Genomic DNA, 20,106 nt, shown 5'->3' with positions numbered 1-20,106 from the left:
CTTCTCCACAAAGTTGTAATAGCAACTATAAAACACTTGCTAAGAGATAGACCACATTTAGGAAAGCCAAATCTAGTTGATCTTACATTCTCAATTCCAAATATCCTCTGTGGTAACTACATTTCATTTAGGAAAATAAGACTACAGGAAGTACACACATGGCAGGTAGTTTGGCATCTGCCATTTCCAGATTTCTCAGACATCTAGCAGCCAAGAAAATGTTCCAGCATTTAATTAATTTCAGATAGCTGATCCCGTATAATCTTTACTCTTGATGAAGTCTTTAGATGAAATATCTGGATGGTGTTCCAGTAGGGCACGAAATAAACCTCTTATAATAGAATCCCTCATCTTCTCCTAATTTTTCCCTTGTGCAAAATAACTACAAATTCTGAAATCACGTCAGGGAGCTTTGATAATGTTTCTCATAAACCGTTAAGAAAACTCATTCCAGAAAAGCACAGCATTGTTTATTGCCTTCTTTGGTATCTCCAATAGATAGAACTCCTCCCCCCCACCACTTTTTTTTTTTTTTTTTTTTTTTCTTTTCTCCTCCTTTTCAAGTAGCCTTGCAAAGACACTGAAAAGACACTGAAAATATTGGGACACCTCCTTGTCTGTCAGAGATGCAAGGAAGCTGCAGTTGGATAGATCAGAGCCTGAGAGCTCTACAAGGGACTTTTTCAGGCTCAATTGTGCTGTAGGGAATGTAATTAACCCATCTGGAATATTTGAGGATATCATTTCATCTTTAAATTGAAATTTTTGCACATAAAACAGTCCTGAAAATTGTGAAAATTTACAGATAGATTACAGTGAGCTCTGCAAAAGGCAGCAACTTTTCAGGCAATCTTTGAAGTCTGCTCCAAGTCAGCCAAATGCCCCAGATATGCTCAGCTCCGTAGTCTTTCAGCAGGTTATTGCTTCTAGTCCCGTGTATCATTATGTAAGGTGGGATTCACTATTGAATTTAATTCCATTTAAATCTGGACCACTTTGGAGAATTAATAATTCTGGAACTAAATATAAATGTTTCTCATATTGAGTACTCTGATAGCACGTGCACTTACTTTAGTAGAAACCTGTGATCCCGGGAATCCTTTCACTTTAAGCTTGAGTTTGCCTGTCAATGAAGGTGACTGAGGTCAGCTGGCTTAAAATGACTAATCTATAATCTACACTTCCTGAAGGGATAAGTAAATCCAAAGAGAGAGTCTCATAAATTCTTAGAGAGATCTTGGTATCATAAAAATAGATATAACAACACTCAAAATTTGTCCTCTGTCTTGACACAAAGGAATCACAATCAGTTTTGGTGAAGTTCCTCAACAGGAGATACTTCTTAATGTGCTTTTGAGCAGCCTGCACCCTCCTTTTCTCATGACAACCTTTCATTGATCCTTCTGCCAGCTTCCATTGATAGTGAGGTACCACAGCTGGGCTATAGCACATGCGAAATAATAGATGTGGGAGAGAAAAAGAGCAAGGTGTGTTTCCATGCTTCCCCGTCTACTTCACTGCATCTCCTCCTTTACATCATCACTTGTGAAGATGCTTCTGCAGAACTGCCCTGGGGGGATGCCGGGCACAGGCAAGTATTTTTATAGAAAAATCCCAACATTTGAATAGGATTCTCTAAAAGCTTCTCTAGGAGCTAATGTATTTAGGAATTAATCTTGGTATACTTTTTTTTTTTTTTTTTTTTTTTTTTTTTTTTGATCTAGCTATTAAAGAAGAGTAATCAAGAGTAATATTCGCTATTGCATTCTACAGAGTCTTTGCTTGAACTTGTCCTGTTCTGCTTCCTGCCCATCATAATCACATCGTTTCTCCTGCAACCTGAGCCCTTCTCAGTTCTGGAAACTGGTTGAGATTCACCCAATACTGCTTCCCAACAGAAAGCGATTTCCTGTCTCAAATGACTAAACTGTTGCATTTAGAAGAGAAGGAATTTAATTTCACTGTCATCCTCTGAGCTAACAAGATGATTCATTGGTTTGCATACGTACTGAAGGCTGCCAGTGAGGAGCATGCTTTGGTAAGGGGCACTAAAAAGGGTGATGATTTCATTTGGCAGCACCTAGTAGTGACTGTTTACACTGGCACTTACCCATTTAGGCAGCTATGTAGACTAGGCAACTTAAGAAACAGGCATGAAATTATTACCTCAAATTGTCTTCAAAGACTTGTCTTGATTTATGATTGTCTTAGAATACATAAACACATTTTACCACAATGACTTTACCCGTTTCAAGGAATACCCAATACACAAGGGATTTTTTCCCTTCGTATGGCTGTAAAAACAAAACCACCGTGGCTCTTGCCAAACTTGCTCAAAGTTTACATGGATTTGGTTGGACAAATGTGGTGGAAAACTATATCCAATGTTTTGAGTCCTGGCCCATTCACCTCCTTATATCTCAGTAGTGCCTCTTCCAAATTTTAATGCAGATTTCTGACTGAAGTTTGTTTTTGTTTGAATTACAATATTTAAAAATTAGACTATATGAAATAGGATGTCATTTTGGCTCTGTAAAATGCAGCTCTTCCTGATTTTTCTTCTTTTTTCCTAATTGGAAACAGTAGCCAGTGATTTCTGCTCTGCTTTTCTTGGATGATGCTCTTTTAGGGTTATCCATTACCTGTAGGCGCAGTTGTTCCTCACATACTATTGAAATAGATCATCCCGTGATGGAGGTGGGGGTGACGCAATGTTATACTCACGGCATCTGGTAGAATGGCAAAAAAACATGGGATGCATCCTGTCCAGCTACCAACTGCGCTAAATTTCTGTGTGTCGAGTACCTGACTGAAATCACTGGGGTGCTGTGCTGGACTTTGTGGTGGATTGTGATGTGTGTTATTTTCAAGAACTATACGGTAACGGAGAAATTCATGCTTCCCCTTAAGTCTCAGAGTGATACAGGAGAAGGGAAAATAACTTTTCCCAGCAATTAAAACATACATTTAAAGATCATGTCATTGTGCGTGTCTATAAACAAGCACAATTTCAGTTGTTGTTTGTTTGTTTGTTTTTCAGTGTCTCTGGAAACAATCGCAACATAAATAATTGGAAGGAAAGATTGCAGACAGGAAGCTAGGACGTTTGGTCGGTTGTTTTTGGCACTCCTGATTCTTCAGTGTGGGCTTCCCGGCCAGGTGGTAGGTGCGGGGCGGTGTCAGCAGTGTCACCGGCTGCTCCCGGCCCCAGGACCGGAGCCGAGGCCGGGCCGGGCTGCGGCAGCCGCCGGCGGAGCAGAGCCCCCGGGGCAGCAGCGGGCGCGCTCGGCCCGCCCCGAGCCCAGCAGAGGGCGCTGCAACACCGCGCCTGCTGCCGCCAGCTGGGGGGTGAGTTATTTGTCATTATTTTTAGTCAAAGGACTATCATATTTAGTCAAATATCGCCATTCTTGCATTTTTCACACAGTTGTGGCTGAAGATGGACTGTCCAAAAAGACTGTCCAAGAAAAAGGCTCGGCATTTCAGCAGTTTAAATCTTTTTTGTGCCTTTCCTCTTATTTTTTTTTTCCCTCTTCAGCTGAGAACTTTTCTCTTGCTCAATTTCAGGGCCGCACTGGGCAGAATGCGTAAGCAGCTGTCGCACAGGCTGTGAGGGGCACGCATTATCCAGCTCCTTCTACATGTATTTTCTGTGTCATGCCCAAAGCTTGGAACCTAGCACAGGTATTTCTAAAACCTCTTCCTGCAATATCTCCACCCGCAGAGAGGAAAGTAAATTGCTTTTATTACCTGGTGATTCTTCCTCTGTGGATGTGTTTCATACTGTGTCATCTCCAGTGCTCCGCTGAAGTTTGTTTCATAAATACCTACGTAAAAGCAAACAACAAACAAACAGCACATGCAGAACCCCCTGGGTGCATTTATATTATTTCTCTACTCTTGGATTCCTTAATATGAAATAAACTGAATCAACCAATGTGTTTTACCTTCCTATGCTTAAAACAATAATGAAATATGACAGTTTATGGCTTTTCTCCTCTGGATGGCAGTAACTCCTGCTTAAACGTTCATGACCCATGACTGCAATATCCCACAGCAAGGGATTTCCTTTTCTTTGTCAGTGTACGATCCAAAAGAAACATTTAATTTCATCCGTTCCATTTTTTTTTAAATCTAAATTTGAAAGCTAAGTAAGCTTTCAGATCAGGAATCTGTTTAATGTAAAAAACAAATTGCATGAGCTCAATATATGAAAACAGAACAGGAATCAGAAGAAAGGAATTGATGCTGGGTATTTCTAGCTATTTGTATCTGAATACACATTTCATAAAAATTAACAAATGTTCCTGAGAAAATCAAATTCCTTGGTATTAGACACTAAAGCAATACAAAAGATACAAAAACGTACTGGTCTGAGAGAGTGCTAGAACACCTGCCACTTTAAAATGTTCTCATTGTAACAGGGCACATCTGGATTTCTGGACTGCTCATTGCAACATGAAATTTTGAAACAGAAAATACATACAGTAAAGGTAATTTCCAAACGCCCACTGAGCAGACATGTAAGTTAGTTTAAACAAGAGAGACAAGAGGGAATTTAAGCCATCCTCCCTCCACAGCTGACCAAATAACACTTTTTCAGTACCGAAGTGACGTTTACGTGTAGGACTGGAGTCCAGGACTAGCTGCATTGCCTCGTAGGGCTGGTGAAAGTGATGCAGTTCAGAGCAACAATTCCCAAAGATGAGATCCTGTATTTATATGACCGAGCCCACACTCCAGGCAGGACCCAAGTTCCTTCACATCCTCCCACTGACACTGGGTGGCTGAGGTCTGTCCTTCAGACACCCAGATTGATTTCTGGGGCTCTCCAGCTGCCGGCTCAGCAACAGCCACCAGTGAGGCACTGCAGTGGTGTGAGCTCTGCTTTCCGAAGTCACAGAGGTGCACTGGAATTGTTCTGCTCCCACCCGAATTCTGCATTGGCTTTGCTTTGAAATTCTGCCTTGGCAGCTAGCTTCATCAATGCTACATCACTTTATCATACTCTGTATCCTAATGGACATTGCTATAAGAGGGAAAAAGTATTTGACCCTACATGAGCGTTCAGTTCTTGGCCTGTAGGCTGTGATGGGCCGTGGCGGTCTAAGAGTGTTTTTAAGAGGTGGGCATTTATCTAACATGAGCAAAACTTTACCATCTCTTTTTAATACCTTGTCTGTTTTCCCATAGAGAAAAAAGCCTGGTTTGTACAACTGAGAAAAACCTTACTAACCACATCTTTTCAGTGGAAAAAAAAAAGGCACATTTTGCAAGTTTATGTTATTTTTCTAGAATCAATGCACTGTTTACATTCTCCCCCCAAATTGCTAGTGCTCAGAAAAGCCACTTATTTATACTGATGTGTTTCTACTACTATTGTCCTGATCTTCAATAACACAGTAAGGTTTTGTCCACTTGGCTACTTTTCCTACATTAGTAGGGAAACAAAACAGTTTTGTGTAAACAAGCCTGTCCCATAAAGGGTCCTACCTAAGAACTGGAAGTCCTCTGGTAACAGAAACATCAGCTCAGCACTGAAATAATCTCCTTCAGGAAAGCACAGTGTCTCCTGGGATTCTTTAATATGTAAGGGAGCAAATTTTGTTACTGTCCTCCTGCAAAAAGAATGGCACCTACTTGCTGATGTGAATCCAGCTCCAGAGTGTGGAAGGCAACAGAGAATCAGCAGCATAGCGACTCGGCCCTCTCCTGTCTGATGGTCCAAGGTGATTTGCATTGGCAGCATAGCAGAGGTGCTCAATAGGCTTTAAAGACTGAAGATATCACTGGGAGATAAACTGCAAATAACTCTAAGCTACTGCCCTGGCCTTTTTTTTTTTTTTTTTGAATGCCAGAAAACCTGAAAAATAATAACGAGGGTGCAACTAAGAAGGTGATATTAAAGCTTGCCACAAAGCTCAACTGTCAGCCTTTCAAGAGGTGAAAAAAGGTAAATAAATCATCTGTTACAGCAGTTTTACTGCAGGTCCATACCTTTGAGATTGCCTGATCTGCCACAAAATTTTCTCCGAAGACTTCATTAAGTTCTGGTCCCGGCACCAGTTTGTCAGCAAATGACAAAGCACTCTGAGACACCTTCCCCAAAGGTTCCTCTAAAGCACATCTGTGAGTGCCCGTTACTGTTCATACTGACTTCTGAGCTCAAAAAAGCAAAGAAACAAACAAACAAAACAACAACAAAAATCCGAGAAAATATATGAATGTTGGCATATAGAAGTTCTTTCCTGTCCTGTCAAACACAGCTCCCTCTCCCCACTTCAATGCATTAGTTTGCCTTCCTTCATTCTGGTAGCAGGTGAAAAAACGACAGACGTAAGTACAAAATATTAAATGGATGAAATGGTCACCTGCAGATTTATTTGTACTGTATAATTTTCTAGGCATATCACAGAATCACAGAATTGAAGGGGTTGGAAGGGACCTCAAAAGATCACTGGGTCCAACCCCCCTGCCAAAGCAGGTTCCTTAGAACAGACTGCCCAGGAATATGATTATGAATATATTTGATATATATATGTGTATATATATATAGATAATATATATGAATATAATTATGAATATGATAGGTATATGATTTGTCCGAAGCCTGGGAAAGAGGTTTCTACCATATGAAACATAGCTGGGCTACGTAAATCTCTCAGAAAACACAAGTTGCCTTATGAGTGATTTGAACAGCATTCTGTACAGTCACTTTTTTGAAAAGATGTGATTCATTAATCTCTTCTTTCCCTTAACTCCAGGGTCTGTACTCATTTTCTAGACGGTGATATGTACACGTACAGGGAGAACACATGCAACAATACATAGTTTCATTATTTTTATAATATAAATTATATTTTTCATCTTCCTGAAAGACTAAAATGGAGGCCAGTGGAAAACAAAACGCTTTTCCGCAGGGTGCCACTGTGACAGCTGAGGTCAGGAGAAGAGAAGGCATGGAGAACGTTTCAGGCTGAGGTCCAAAGTTGAGAAATTTCAGGTTTGTTGTAAGGACAGAAGAGCACTGTGCACTTGAATTTCTATCTCTTGGCACTATAAGTAGAGATATCTAGTCAGAAGGTTAGGTTGTAACTAGAGCTCAGCTTGAAAGGAGATTTCAAACAGATTGCAAATTCCTTTTCATTACTCCTAAACTAAACTCCTAAATTAAGTGAGATTATCTGAAAGGTTTATTTTTGAATCCTGAGTCACTCTTTAAATTATGAGTTATGGGATATGATCATTTTGAATTATAATTTAGAAAAATATGTATGGGATTTGTGCTAGCAGACCTAATGTCAGAAGTTACAGAATTGCCATTTGTTTGTCCAGAAAAACACTCCCTCTTGGCTCGTTGTAAAATAAAGAAAAATAATTCAAAAATCTGCACAGTCTTCTTGATTGGAAGGAGGGTAGGCTTTCCCCTTCAGTGCTAGGATAATATTGAACACCCTTTCTATTAAGTGCCACATGTGTTATTGAGTTCTCTGCAATGTTATATGAAAAGACAACACAAATAATATTAATCACTGTTACTACTACTTTCAGGTTTATTTCATCTGAACAAGGTCTCTTGTTGGCTTATCTTTATGTGCAACATCAACATGCTGATTCTACCTTCAGGAATCAAAGAAAAAGAAAAGAAGTTCATCTGCATGGGATATGCCACTTGTTTTTAAGAGAGTTATTTCTTAAAAAAAAAAAAAAAAAAAAAAAAAAAAGACTACGGGTTGCTGGAGTTTCCCAAGGCAGACTTGTCATTGTTGATAATGCATTAATCACAATACATCAGCATGCCACAGAAAGAGATTTTCCAGGGTTGGCTATGTCTTTTGTATAGCACTAAGCAAGAATGACTAAGGCATAAAAGGGCATACTGTGGTGAGGCACTTTTGTGAGTGAGGAGTGCAAGGGCAGAGAAGACACATGTAAAACTAACACCTTCTGCAAGCCATGAAGAAGTTAGCAAGAAAAGAAGTATAAAAGGGAAAGCAATTAGAGGCATGTACAGAGAACAGGCAGGCATCCAAAAATTACCTGTAAACAAGGCTGGGAAAAGTCTGAAGGATCCAGAAGAAAGAAACCCTTTTTCATGTGATAGCTGCAGAGATCTGGTTAGTTCAACGTCCATGGGCTCCCTTGTGCTGAAGCTGCTGAATCTGAAGAATTTATTGCAGAACAATCTGAGCAGTATCTTGAATCTTGAAACTCAGTTTCACACAATTAAACTACAGCACCTCAATGGTCAAGGGCTATAAGCAAAAAGAAAGGACAGACTCAATTTGCAAGAAATGTTATGTCCTGTGGTAGAAGTTCAACTTGTATTTAAACTCATTTGCAAACTGGTTTCTTTGCAAATCAGTAATATACAATATTCCCCTCTGCTCCTAACCTCCCCACTTGTACTGTATGTACCTACACTATCTATCTGGTTTCATTTCCTTTGCTCTGCTTCCTACTGTATTCTATATGTTAAGGTCCCAAAGGAGCCTTCAAATTTACAAAACAGTCCCTGATATAGTTGAGTTGTAGTGCTACTTTTCTGTGAAACTCTAATTCATAAGTTTTTTTATGACACCTCAGTTTTTTATGCACACTCAGAGACCCCTCCTCCTCAGGTTGGTGTACATACTGGGGTGTTCTGAATTGCACCCAGGTGATCAAGGTCTCAAGAAGCTATTTCAAAGGTCAAAAATTGCCAAGGTATATAGTTCTTAACTAAGGGGCCTGCCAACTCTTTGCTTCGGTAACCATTCAATCTAAGGGGGTAGGGGCTGCTTTAGCAATCTAATGTCATCCATCAACTGCCTTTTAAGACGTATCTGAGAGCTAATCTGCATTCTACAAAGCAGCTGCAAAAAAGGACCAGTGATGCTAAATCACAGATCAACAAGCCTTTAGTGTATCCGACACACACTTTTCTTAGATTTTGTCCAAGATGAAAGGTGGGGTGTTTTTTTTTTTTTTGGTCATCTTTGTTGGCAGTACAGAAGAAAGAATGTCATTTTGCATGAGTTACAGAAATACTCCCTTTTGACGGATGGGAGTTGTTCGCTTTAAGCAAACTACATAAGATTTACATAATAAGAATTAATACAGGAGTTTTTTTTTTTAATCAAAAGTAAAAGGTTGTTTTTGATTTCACATCCTTAAATAGCATTAAGCCAAACTGTCTGATGGCTAATGAATAATAATAATAGGAGTAAATATGCCTTGTGTGTGATCCCCTGCTGAAACCTTGGATCAGTTATACCATTTGGAAGAGACAATTGCAGTTGAACATTATGCACAAGACTTACTCCCACTTCACTTCTGATCTGGCCTATTTTCCCGTGTTCTCATCCTCAGAATCTAGATAACGTGGTTCATTGAAGATAACACCTGAAAGGTCTTCCAAAGAGCACATGTCTGTGCATGCAAAACAAAGCAGCTCAAAGCCCTCTTTCTGGCTCACATCCCCAGAACAGACACAGAGGGGAAAAAAACCTGTCTACGACCTGGCGTTTCCTTTGCTGCATCTGTGTGTCGGTGTGTGATGGGCATGAATAGCAGGAGGGGACAGAGGATGGCTTTCAAGCTTTACAACTTAGACAGGCTGCCTCCAACAGGTAGGTGAAATGAAGGAAGAATGGGCCTCTTTTTATATTGATAAATCCAGCCTACTCGTGAGCATTCTTGAAAGTGTGCAACGTTCTGATAAGAGTTTTAGCAAGCATGTATTACATCAACTGGCTGCTGCACCAGCCCTCTAATCAGCTGTTTTTCCTAGCAACAGTACCTAGACAATAAGCTCACGTCTATTGAAGAAGCACTTCGCTGTCAGCGAAGATGTTGTTACAGTAATTCATGCTTGAGACCAGGTGTACAACCAGAAGGACAGCCAGGCCCGCAGGTTTAAATATGCTCAGATGCTGGGGGAACTGAGAATCTTTTAAAAATCGTCAGTTCTGTGTATCTGAGAGTCCTTCCTCATGAGGAAGAAAATGTATTTAATAAGTTAGTGGGGGAGTCAACAGAAATAACTGTTAATAATTAAACACAAGCCTGTGAGAAATGCCCTTTCCAGATGCTCTTTTTTAATACAACATGGGTTTGTAATTAAGTTTTAACAAGGTTTCTTCAGCTCTATAAGGGCTTTGCATAAAAGCTTTTGTGGAAATGCAGAGGAAAGAACTCCTGATCTAGAAAAGAGAAAAAGGCTGATGAATATAGTTTCTTTTGTTACACTGAGACTGTTTGCAATTTCTTGGATTAAACCGGGACAGACTTTGAGAGACTCCAAAGATCTGAGCATACTGAGAGACTTTGAGCATTCAGTTTTTCATCACTAGCAATATTAAAATCCCCGCATAAGATTATTCTTTGTCTTGTACTTATATAAATAAGGACTAATTCTACTTAGGAAATGCAGTAGCTTGATTTAAAGGGAATTATTTCTGACCATTGAAAATGGTAACAGAACGTGTCTCACACTGAAAATAAAAGCCAGGCCATAATCTGCTCTGCCCAGAGAACAGTAACGTATGTTGCAATCCATATCTGTGCACCTCATCTGAAAGAAATCTGATGAGTTTTCCTGAGGCTATTCTGGGATAATTGTATCTTTGTCCATTATAAATTCACTTATATTTTTATAAGCAAAGCAAGGGTCCCATTGGCACTATTAGAAATAATCCCTTAAGAGTTTTCCAAAGATATGTCTTGCTTAACTTCAACAGGGAGTTAACTAAACACTCTACAGAAATTTTATTTTTCCTCATAAGCAACAATAGATCCCTGTAAATGTAAAGCAAGTCATACACAATCAAATATGCTGGCATAGAAGTAGTCATGCTCTCACTCCTATAAAAAGTAAATAAATGGTGCCAATAAAGACATGCCAACATGTAAGAATAAACCTTTTGTTTTAAAGCGTATATAACTAAAGAACGTTTTATAAGCTTTTAAAAATTCATTAAGACTCAGGCCTTGGCTGTTTGGAAAGCTTTCTCAGTGACTGGATCACCAGAAGACTGTTTGGGGTGAATTCTGAGTTTTCATGTATAGAGGCCACAGAGCAAGAAAAAAGCTCAGTTTACTTGAAACTGAGTTCTATACTCATTAAGTTGTCATAGAGAATAGAAATAAATTGTCCTCGCCTGTCCTTTCCATGCAACCCTATCCGCTGTAGCTACAACCAGGGAAGAGTAGTTTTTCCATCTACACCCTGAGCTTCTTTTTGCTGTCTTGGGCTCACTCCAGGGGTGCAGGGAACTTTCACAAGTTTCCTGAAGTACTGCTTACTGGCTTCTTACACATTTATACAGAGAATGTAATGGCTAATGCGTCTGTGGTTATCTACCAAACTAATGAGTATTTTTTTCACCTAGGAAGTATTAAAATGTTTTATTACAATAGAAAGCTGTCATATGAAATTCACATGACAGCTGTTAAAGTGGAAGTGTCGTAGGAATTACCATGTAGGAACAGCTCAGTACCCCATCTAATGTGATATCCTCTCTCCTGGTGCAATCAGCCGCAAACACCTCAAAGAGTGGGCAGGCAGTCATCAGGACATGGGCTAAAAAACCAGCAACAATATTTGGATCCATATCCAAATTTTCCCAGAGAGCACTGGAGTACATATTTCAGCGCAGTCTTGGTGTTTTTAACACTAAAGAATGTGCAGTCACGCACAGAGGAGGTCTCCTAGCTTAAATACTCATGCACAAACATTTTCTACATTTTAGAGTTAGGCAAACTTTGTAAGGTAATTAAGGGCTTGGGGATCGCTCCTTTACTATACAGTGAATTTGCATGCAATACGTCCCAGTCATTACAAGTAACTGAGATGTCTAAACTGCAATGGTGCTCACAGCTGGGCTTGTTCTAGGAGATGACTGTGTTACAGAAGCAGCCCTGCCCTTTTTCTGAAGACTTTCAACCTGGCAAAGCTGGGATGTTGCATGAGACAAGACAAAGACTAACATCATCACTTGTGAATGATGACACAGGATAGAAAGGTGCTTCTGCACCTTAAATTTAACTGAAATAAATGCAAGTTTAAGCTGCCACTCCTACAGTTAGACTCATATGGTTCTTCCAAGGTGCCTGTTTGTACCAAGTGTAAATGTACAATACTATGATTTAATTTTGAAACTGATTTACAAATAATAAAAAGAATCGCATCAGTCAAATTTGTACCCTTTCATTTAGTATCAGTAAAAGTGCATATACCATGCAATACCTAGATGTGTTTGACAAGCCATCTGAAGGATGTTTATTAATATAAAAAGGTGAGTGTATACCTTTGGTAGACAGTTCACTACTTTATGAGTTAAGCAACAGTTGTTTCAGAAAATCAAACAAAACCCACGACTGCTTCCTTCATTTTCTGACCATCTGCATCCCTTTGGAATATTCACATAAGATGACATATTTGAAAAGTTTTTTTTTTTTTTTCTTTTTTTTAACAGAAACATTTAATTCTCATTCACAGTTTACTGTGAACAAAAACTTCAACACTTCTAAGAAATTATAAAAGAAAGTGATGAGCACATAAGATTCTTGCTACATCTGTTATGGAGCAGAAAAAAAATACACAGAATCCTAGAAGCCTGGGGAGAGGAACAGAGAAACTGGAGGAAAGAGCTGTATCCCAGGGACAGGTACATGTGTGACTGTGTGGCACAAACTCTTATTCCAATAAAGCTCCAAGTACTCTATAATGAGACAGTAAATGACGCACAGGCTATACCTTCCTAGTAAGAAAATTTCAGAAAACTCCACTGAATATTTTCCTTCTGAAGGACTTTTTTTTTTTTTTTTTCAGGTTGTCTAGTCATGGAGAATGATCTAAGCTAGTATGTCTCACTACCACTAAATGAGCATAACATGTTGCTTAACCTTCAGTGCATTAATAGTATCTGGTATCCAACTGATATGAGGCAACTCGTATTTCTAAGATGACAGAATCCTGTGGCTCAGTTGTGAGATTCCAGATTAAAAGATTTACAGACTATATAATAATTATAATACACTCTTACCTAGGTTCCAGGACTTCCTTCATAGTTTCAGTGATAGTATTTCTCTCCCTGGTATTAACTGACAGTAGGTTCATTGTTTGGCGCTGTGAAATTTCTTGTTGCCCTATTTAGCAAAAACAGATTTTAGATATTTTAGTAAACAGTAACATACAGTTGCTGTATTGGCAAGGGACATGTGGATTTGTTCCTCTCAGTTTTGTAGGGTGGTTATATATAATGGTGTCTAACAAACAGAGCTGTGGAATCCATGGGTTTGGGGCTCTGGAGCATTCTCTTTTCCTGGGCATTCTTTGCAGTGCTAAAATCTGATAATGTGTAGTTGCATGTTAATCCACCTTGTCAGCATTTCTGAAATAATCTAGCCCAGTTGTTTTTGACCTTTTTCAATTTGCAAGCCTCTAAATGTTTTCCAGTGAAATTATGAACCCTCTCTGCACTCTGAATTTAAGCTAATGGGTAATAAATAGTCTTACTTTCCTTAGTTACTTTTCAGGGATTGCTTGGAAATGGTCCCTTGCAGTGGTTGCAAGCCAGGGGTTGAAAGCCACTTGTAATTTATGGCCAAAGTCACAGCTAGAGTAACTTGGCATAATTCCACTGATTTCAAAGGAAAATCTTTTGATGGTGTCAGCTAGAATAATGCCCAGTTTATTGGACATTAGCTGAGGAACTTCCCCTGGTTTTAGTCGTCATCTGTAGCTTTTACTGCAAATAAGACTGAGCTCCATTTCAATGTAATTATACCTCCTTTGGGAAATATTCCTTCCTTACTACCCAGACCAGAACACATCAAAAAGCCCAAGAGGAATCTTAAAAAAAATTACATAGGAAAGCTCATCAGAAAATTCTTAAAATTTTAGTTTATGCTTGTTCTTAGCTATGTCCTAGATGTCTAATTTTTAAGATGACTTCAATCTGCTAACACCCTTTGCCTCAGTGGCCCAGTGTAACATACGTACAACACCTATATAGGCTATACAGTTAATAATATGATTTTTGCTTGGATTTCAAGTAGTTCTACTGTTCAAGTCTTGAGGTCTACTTTTAAGGTCATGGTATCAATGTCTGTGAATTGAGTTACATCAATTTACACCAGATGATCCTATGCCCAATTAAATTAAGATGCTCGAGGTTCCTCAGAAATGCAAAGAAAATAATGTTGCAGCTTCTTCTGTAAGGGAAAAGCTCAAACACGGAGGTGGGTATTAAGAAAAGTAACAATTAGGTCTGAAATGTTAATAACTGGATATTTTTTCTGAAGATAGTTAAAAGTATTTACATTTTAAAAGACAAGAAAATCTCTGAAAAATTAGAGAAAAATGGAAAATTGTCTTTTATGCTGTTACTGCCTAGCTCACTTTGCAGCTCCACCACATGACAACGAATAACTAAAGAAAACTATTATTATGCAAACCACTCTAGCACAAAAGGGTATTACATATCTGGTACAAAAGGGGATTTCTTTAAAAAGCACAGCACATTCAGTGTTTAGGGTTTGCAGTTGAAATTCATGGCCTTGCTTGCCAATATTATCATGCAGCTGGGTATTATGCTATTGCTTTACTCTGAGGGGAAAAAATCACAATAAAGATATTCAAATGGGTTCATATTAAACTGTTGTATTCTCTTATGTTGCAATATCAGTTTTTAATGATTTCTGGCATCTCTTCTCTAGCACAAAGGTCACAATAAACACTAGCCATAGAGACTTCGACTGCATACAGAAAATGCCAAAAATGCACATCTTTTGAATTAAAAATTATCATCGGAAAACAGTGTTAGGCATTATTAGTAGAGAAGGCTTCTGACAATATCTTAAATTGGTGCTGTAAATAAAAACCAGGGTTAAATATATATATATATATATATATAAATATTTCCATAAATTATTGCCTATTTAAATAAAAGCAACATCAGCTGACCAAAAACATTCCTGGTGAGTAAAAGATTAAATGTAGCCTCTCAGAAATCATAAGATCTTTATGACACAAATATTTGAACTTGAATTCAGGTAAGTAATATGCCTTTTCAGGGTTAAGTGCTTCCTGCTTCTTCTATATACAGTCTTAGTCTCATGACTATTTTGAACCACCTTACTAAGCATCAATGATTTTTCTTATATTCTTTTTAAATAATGTTTTGTAAAATTCCATATCAAGTCACTCAGTACAAGTCAAACAATTTAAGAGGAACAGCTTAAACTTTTTTTCATTTGCTTATGCCATTTTCCTCTCTTTGGCTCTTAGGTACATACATCTCTGGGCATCTTCAGCCTTGTTTGCAAGTCCGTCATGGTTTTGTGTTCTGTTTGTCCCTCTGTTGCCTGAGCATTGCCATCACGAGGCTGAATGTTATGCACTCTGTGGTGATTTAATGTACTGAAAAACAAAGGAATGGCAAAAAAAAAATGAATGTTTTTGTTCTAAATGGTATGCATATCATCAGTTACTTAAATTCACTACACGTGATTCTGATTTTCTGTCTTCTTACCTTTTTCTTCTAAGAAAATTATTAAAAAATATAGTTCCAAGCTTGTGTGTCAAACATAGATCAAAAATAAATACCCACATTTTGTGGTCACCAGTGTGTCTGGTACTTATGCTCTCTACATCACTGCAGCCTGGTTAATCAAGATTCTTGCTTTCAGAAACCTAAGGAAACAAGTCTGTGTGATCAGCAATACAGCTCTGTAGGTAATGTAATATTTCCTAAATTACTGTGTGCAGCAACAGGACACCATGACATAAGCCCTTTTAAAAGAGGCAGATCTTATTATCTTATTTTCTCCATTTTATTGATGGAAGATTTATTCACAGAAGCTTGGAGTAGTTCAAGGTAAAGCACCTCTTTGCAATGCCAAAGCTACTCTACCCTCATGTGGAAGGTTTGCACTGTTTGGATGATTTTGATCACTGACCATTGCACATAGTGCAAGCTTGTGAACTTGTGACATTGGCAGTGCTGCGTAGAACCTCCTGCTAGGCTAGCTGGAAAGTGTTAATATGCATTCCTATATAAATTATTGTTTACTCATGCTTACATTTAAGTATGAGACTTTTTTTTTTTCTTCTTTTTCTATTTTTAAAGAAATTGTCAAGCTTTCTGGAATAACCAGGAAAACAATACATAATGAATACAAAATGAAGAAAACGCACTAAACAATATATACTAATTGCTGGTTGTAATTAATTAGTAATTATAAGCCCCCCACCCCTTCCCCGTAGTCTCAGCTGCTACCAAATAATTTACTTTCATGAACTCAGTAAAAGCAGGCAAATTTCAAAATATCTTCATCATTATTATTTTAATTGACAGATAAGGTAAGTGGTTGTGATTACATCCAAAACTTTTATTTTTAAACTAAGAAGGGACACAAGTAGGGTCCTGTTTTTAGACTGATAAGAGATCAGAAGCCTAACCAAAAACCTGTAGACAATACACAAAATATTTAGTCTTCTCTACATTTTGGTTTCAGGCTCTTTTCAGCTGAGAGCTGATCTGATTTAACTGGCTGCAGCAGAGGGGAGCATTTATTGCTATGTTTTCTAGCATTCTTCAGTTCTAATGACAGGAAGCATGTCAGGTACTATGACAGAGTCCTGACCATTTGCAAACCCCTCGTGTGATGGCTTTCTAAGGAATTAAGTCACAGAGGCTTAACAGCATTATAGTCCTGGACATCCCTGGTTAGAAACTAAGGGGGCTTCTTGTGCTGCGCTGGTAGAATTGTACTTCTGTCTAGTGCAGCATCATTTTGAGGCTAAATGCTCTTCCTGCTCTTATTTAAACTGTATCTGCCTTACACTTTTTGTCTCAAAATACCCTTCAAAATACATATATTTCTTCAGATTGTCTAGACTGTGCTATTAAAATGTCTTGCTTAATCTCTGTTAATCATTGTAAATTCTGCTGAAATGTGAGGGTCAGTTCTTACAAAACACTATGTTGTGATAAAAATACCATGGAACTGTGAAAGTACTGTCCCACCATACTGTTCCACAAGCTGAAATTGACCATAAGCTTAAAACCAGGACACACAAGTGAACTGTGTAGCTTTTCCTTCAGTTAACCCGTCAGCATGGCTTCAGAACAAGGTTTTAAAATAGCACTATCTAAAAAAATAATGATGTTATGAATCACCACTTCTTACAAGACCTTTTGAGGCTCTCCCTTTTCCTGCTTGTAAATCCTTAGTCTTTGCATTAAAATTTTCTCAGACAGGAAAACAATAACAATTGATTTACATGGACAAAAGCAGCTTTTCTCAGTTTTCAGTCCAGCTTCCTCTGAGATCTCATTGACCTCCAAAGTTCAACTTCTTCCAAGAAAGTTTTCTTTGGGACTAATAGCCTTCAGCATCAAATCACTGTTGAGTGCTACAGCCATTTTCAGTGCTATAACTAAGGCTGCATTAGCATTTCCACATAAACTCTTATTTTCAGAGATTTATAGCTTGCCTACAAAAATATAGTTTTACGCTGAAACTTGGCAAAAAAAAAAAAAAAAAGCTCAGTATGGGAGTGATTTTACTTTTTATTTTGGGAAATTTACACAAATCTGTGGGTGTTTTTAGACTGTTTTTAGACTTCAAAAGAGACCTTGACTTGCTATCTACACCCTATTGGTGCCTTGGAGAAATCCCAGCCTGGCTTTCTAAGATTGCAGATCTACTGATAAATTATGTAAGGGCAATAAAAACTCCATGAAAGGAGTTTTTAAATGGTGATTCCCTATACTAAAGATTCCCAGATTGAATCTAGTCACTTATTCTCTAGAAGACATTTTAATCACTAGAAAATTCCAAGACTTATTTGAAGATTTTAGCCAGCCATGCTAACATGTGATACCAACAAAGTGCTCTGCAGTAAACAAAGAAGTCTGATATTTCTGTTACATCCTCATGCAGACTAACTGAGCAGCATTTTGCCCCTTCTGCAGTTAGAAACGCTGATGGACTCAGGGACGAAGATGCTATTGAATACACAGAAGAGGCCCAAGAAAAACAGAGGTGAGGAGCTTGGGGAAACTGTGTCCTCCTGCCTTTTCAGGACCCATGACAGTTCCCTGGTGGCCCCGGGGCTGAGCACCAGGACATCACTGTGGCAGAGAGGAGACAGGCACCTTTCTCTCCAGCATCATGAAATAAATCTTCATGAAAATTAGAGCCACTTACAGCAGGACAAGAAGAAATACTTACACAACTCTGCTCTGCACAAGCTCTTTCAGAAGAGATTTGGAGGCACCATCTGGAGGTAAAGATGACAGAGAGATTCCATGGAGTTTCCAGTTTCCTTTATAGGTAATTCCTGCAAAAGGGTGATTTAGTCCTGAGTCATTGCTACTAGGGATGAAAATACAAAAATGACACAACACACAAACATGTTCAAGGCTACAGGCTACAAATTTAATTGCTTCAAAGAAAAACATTCTCAGCTACGATGATGACCCAGTGCAATACAATGGTTCCCATGACTACTCATTTATTCCACAACAGAAATCTGAGCAAACCAGAGACAATATCCCGTCCCCAAATCCCCCCAAACTGGTCAACAAAACTGAAAATGCCCAGGCAATCTTTTCTGACAAGTATGAGATAATTTCTAATGTATGTGTCCAGCTATAGGATCACTATTTCACTTCATGAATACAAATAATGTATTTTCCTGTTGATCACCTGCCATATGAAGGGAAAGGCTAAGTCACCCCTTGGACCAGCCCCTTGTTTCAGAAACATCAGAGACTATCACAGTTGCTCATACAATCCAGACAGATCACCCTTAAATTCATTCCATTGTTTTCAAGCAGAAATATTTTGGCCCCCCAAAACAGCAAGGCAACATCCTTTGAAAATGAGGGTCTGGTTACCATAAAGAACCAACAGTGCTGCATCCGAGTAGGAGATACTAACCTTCTTATCTTTGGGAGTGATCCATTTGAATTTGATCCAGAAATCTTTTCTGAGAGCTGCTCGTTATAACTAGACAAATACACTCCAAACTCTGAAACTTCTTTTGAAGGCATAATGGCAGGGAAACTTCACAGATGGGATTAGAAGTAAGATAATGAGGTAGCTTTGCAGATGTCTAAAGGAGCTCTTTCCAAATGTAAGGAATGGCATAGGATAAAGCTTGAAACTGAGTGACTGAAAGTCTAAGAAGTAGATGGAGGAGGCTGGCATCATGGGCTAATCAGTGAAAGAAGTGATTTCTTGATCCTGAATGAGAGATGATAGGTAGGATGAGGTGAAGCTATGAATGGCTTTGAAAGGGAAGACAAGCTGCTTATATCAGATAGAAAAGGAGTGTTATATTTGACAGTCAAAGTGATGGGCTAGGAAAATGATCTCTGCAGTGCTATGTAGTATAAAATCATCCCAGCAAAATTGCATTTGTCAAAACCAGATGAATGGATATTGCAGTAATCAACTGAGCTTGGTGATAATTTACATATATATTAATTCATGCATAATAATCATCATATAGTAAGTTCTATAACTCACTTCTATACAATTATTTTTAACAATTTTTGGAAATTTATGTTGAAGCATGTGCGGCATAGTGAAGTGGACATTTTGTTGGATATTTCTTATAAGATTCTTGTGCAACATTCTTGTAAAATTTCTAGTTTGCTAAAAGAAAAAAAATGACAGTCAACATTTTAATTTTTTTTTCATAAAGTCTTTCATTTAAATACAATACCTGAGGACAACGCTCATATCCACAGCATATTACATGATGACTTTGCTGGTGGTCTTAGTTTATTCCTCTCTGGTAGCAGAGAAGAGGTTGCCCATGACAACTTGGAGATGACTCTGGCAAGTCTGTATGCTGGATAACACAGAGATCAAGTCACTAGCATACCATCTCCTAGACATGCAAATTTAACAGCCCTTCTCTGCTTTGTTTGGAACAGTACTAGGTTATAGTGTTTCTGGCTGTAATACACAAAAAAAAATCATTTTATTCCCTATTGTATTATATCTTTCACTTCCCCCATACAGAGACTGACTGCTGCATGCACATTCTTTCAGGGCTTTTCCTATTAATAGACAACTTGGCTTCACACGCTGAAATGAAGG

The 20,106-nt window shown here is 38.4% G+C and overlaps 2 long non-coding RNA genes across 5 annotated transcripts in view; both read left to right on the top strand.

The window, feature by feature from the left end:
- The window catches only part of LOC137860594 (uncharacterized), a 116,289-nt gene extending 110,941 nt beyond the window's left edge, over positions 1 to 5,348 (top strand). For all 4 annotated transcript variants that reach the window (XR_011099071.1, XR_011099073.1, XR_011099072.1 and 1 more), the window contains 3 exons: positions 1,411 to 1,591; positions 1,725 to 2,038; positions 3,041 to 5,348. This is a non-coding gene — a long non-coding RNA (uncharacterized lncRNA). The remainder of the gene's footprint in view (positions 1 to 1,410; positions 1,592 to 1,724; positions 2,039 to 3,040) is intronic.
- Positions 5,349 to 8,120: 2,772 nt separating this feature from the next.
- LOC137860595 (uncharacterized) lies at positions 8,121 to 19,651 on the top strand. The gene is made up of 4 exons (XR_011099074.1): positions 8,121 to 9,611; positions 12,459 to 12,650; positions 15,275 to 15,457; positions 17,967 to 19,651. It is a non-coding gene; the product is annotated as an uncharacterized lncRNA (long non-coding RNA).
- Positions 19,652 to 20,106: the final 455 nt, after the last annotated feature.

The sequence above is a fragment of the Anas acuta genome, chromosome 8, assembly GCF_963932015.1.
Source record: "Anas acuta chromosome 8, bAnaAcu1.1, whole genome shotgun sequence".
NCBI lineage: Eukaryota > Metazoa > Chordata > Aves > Anseriformes > Anatidae > Anas > Anas acuta.
Note: the sequence above shows the minus strand (reverse complement) of the source record. Positions and strands in the feature narration are given on the sequence as shown.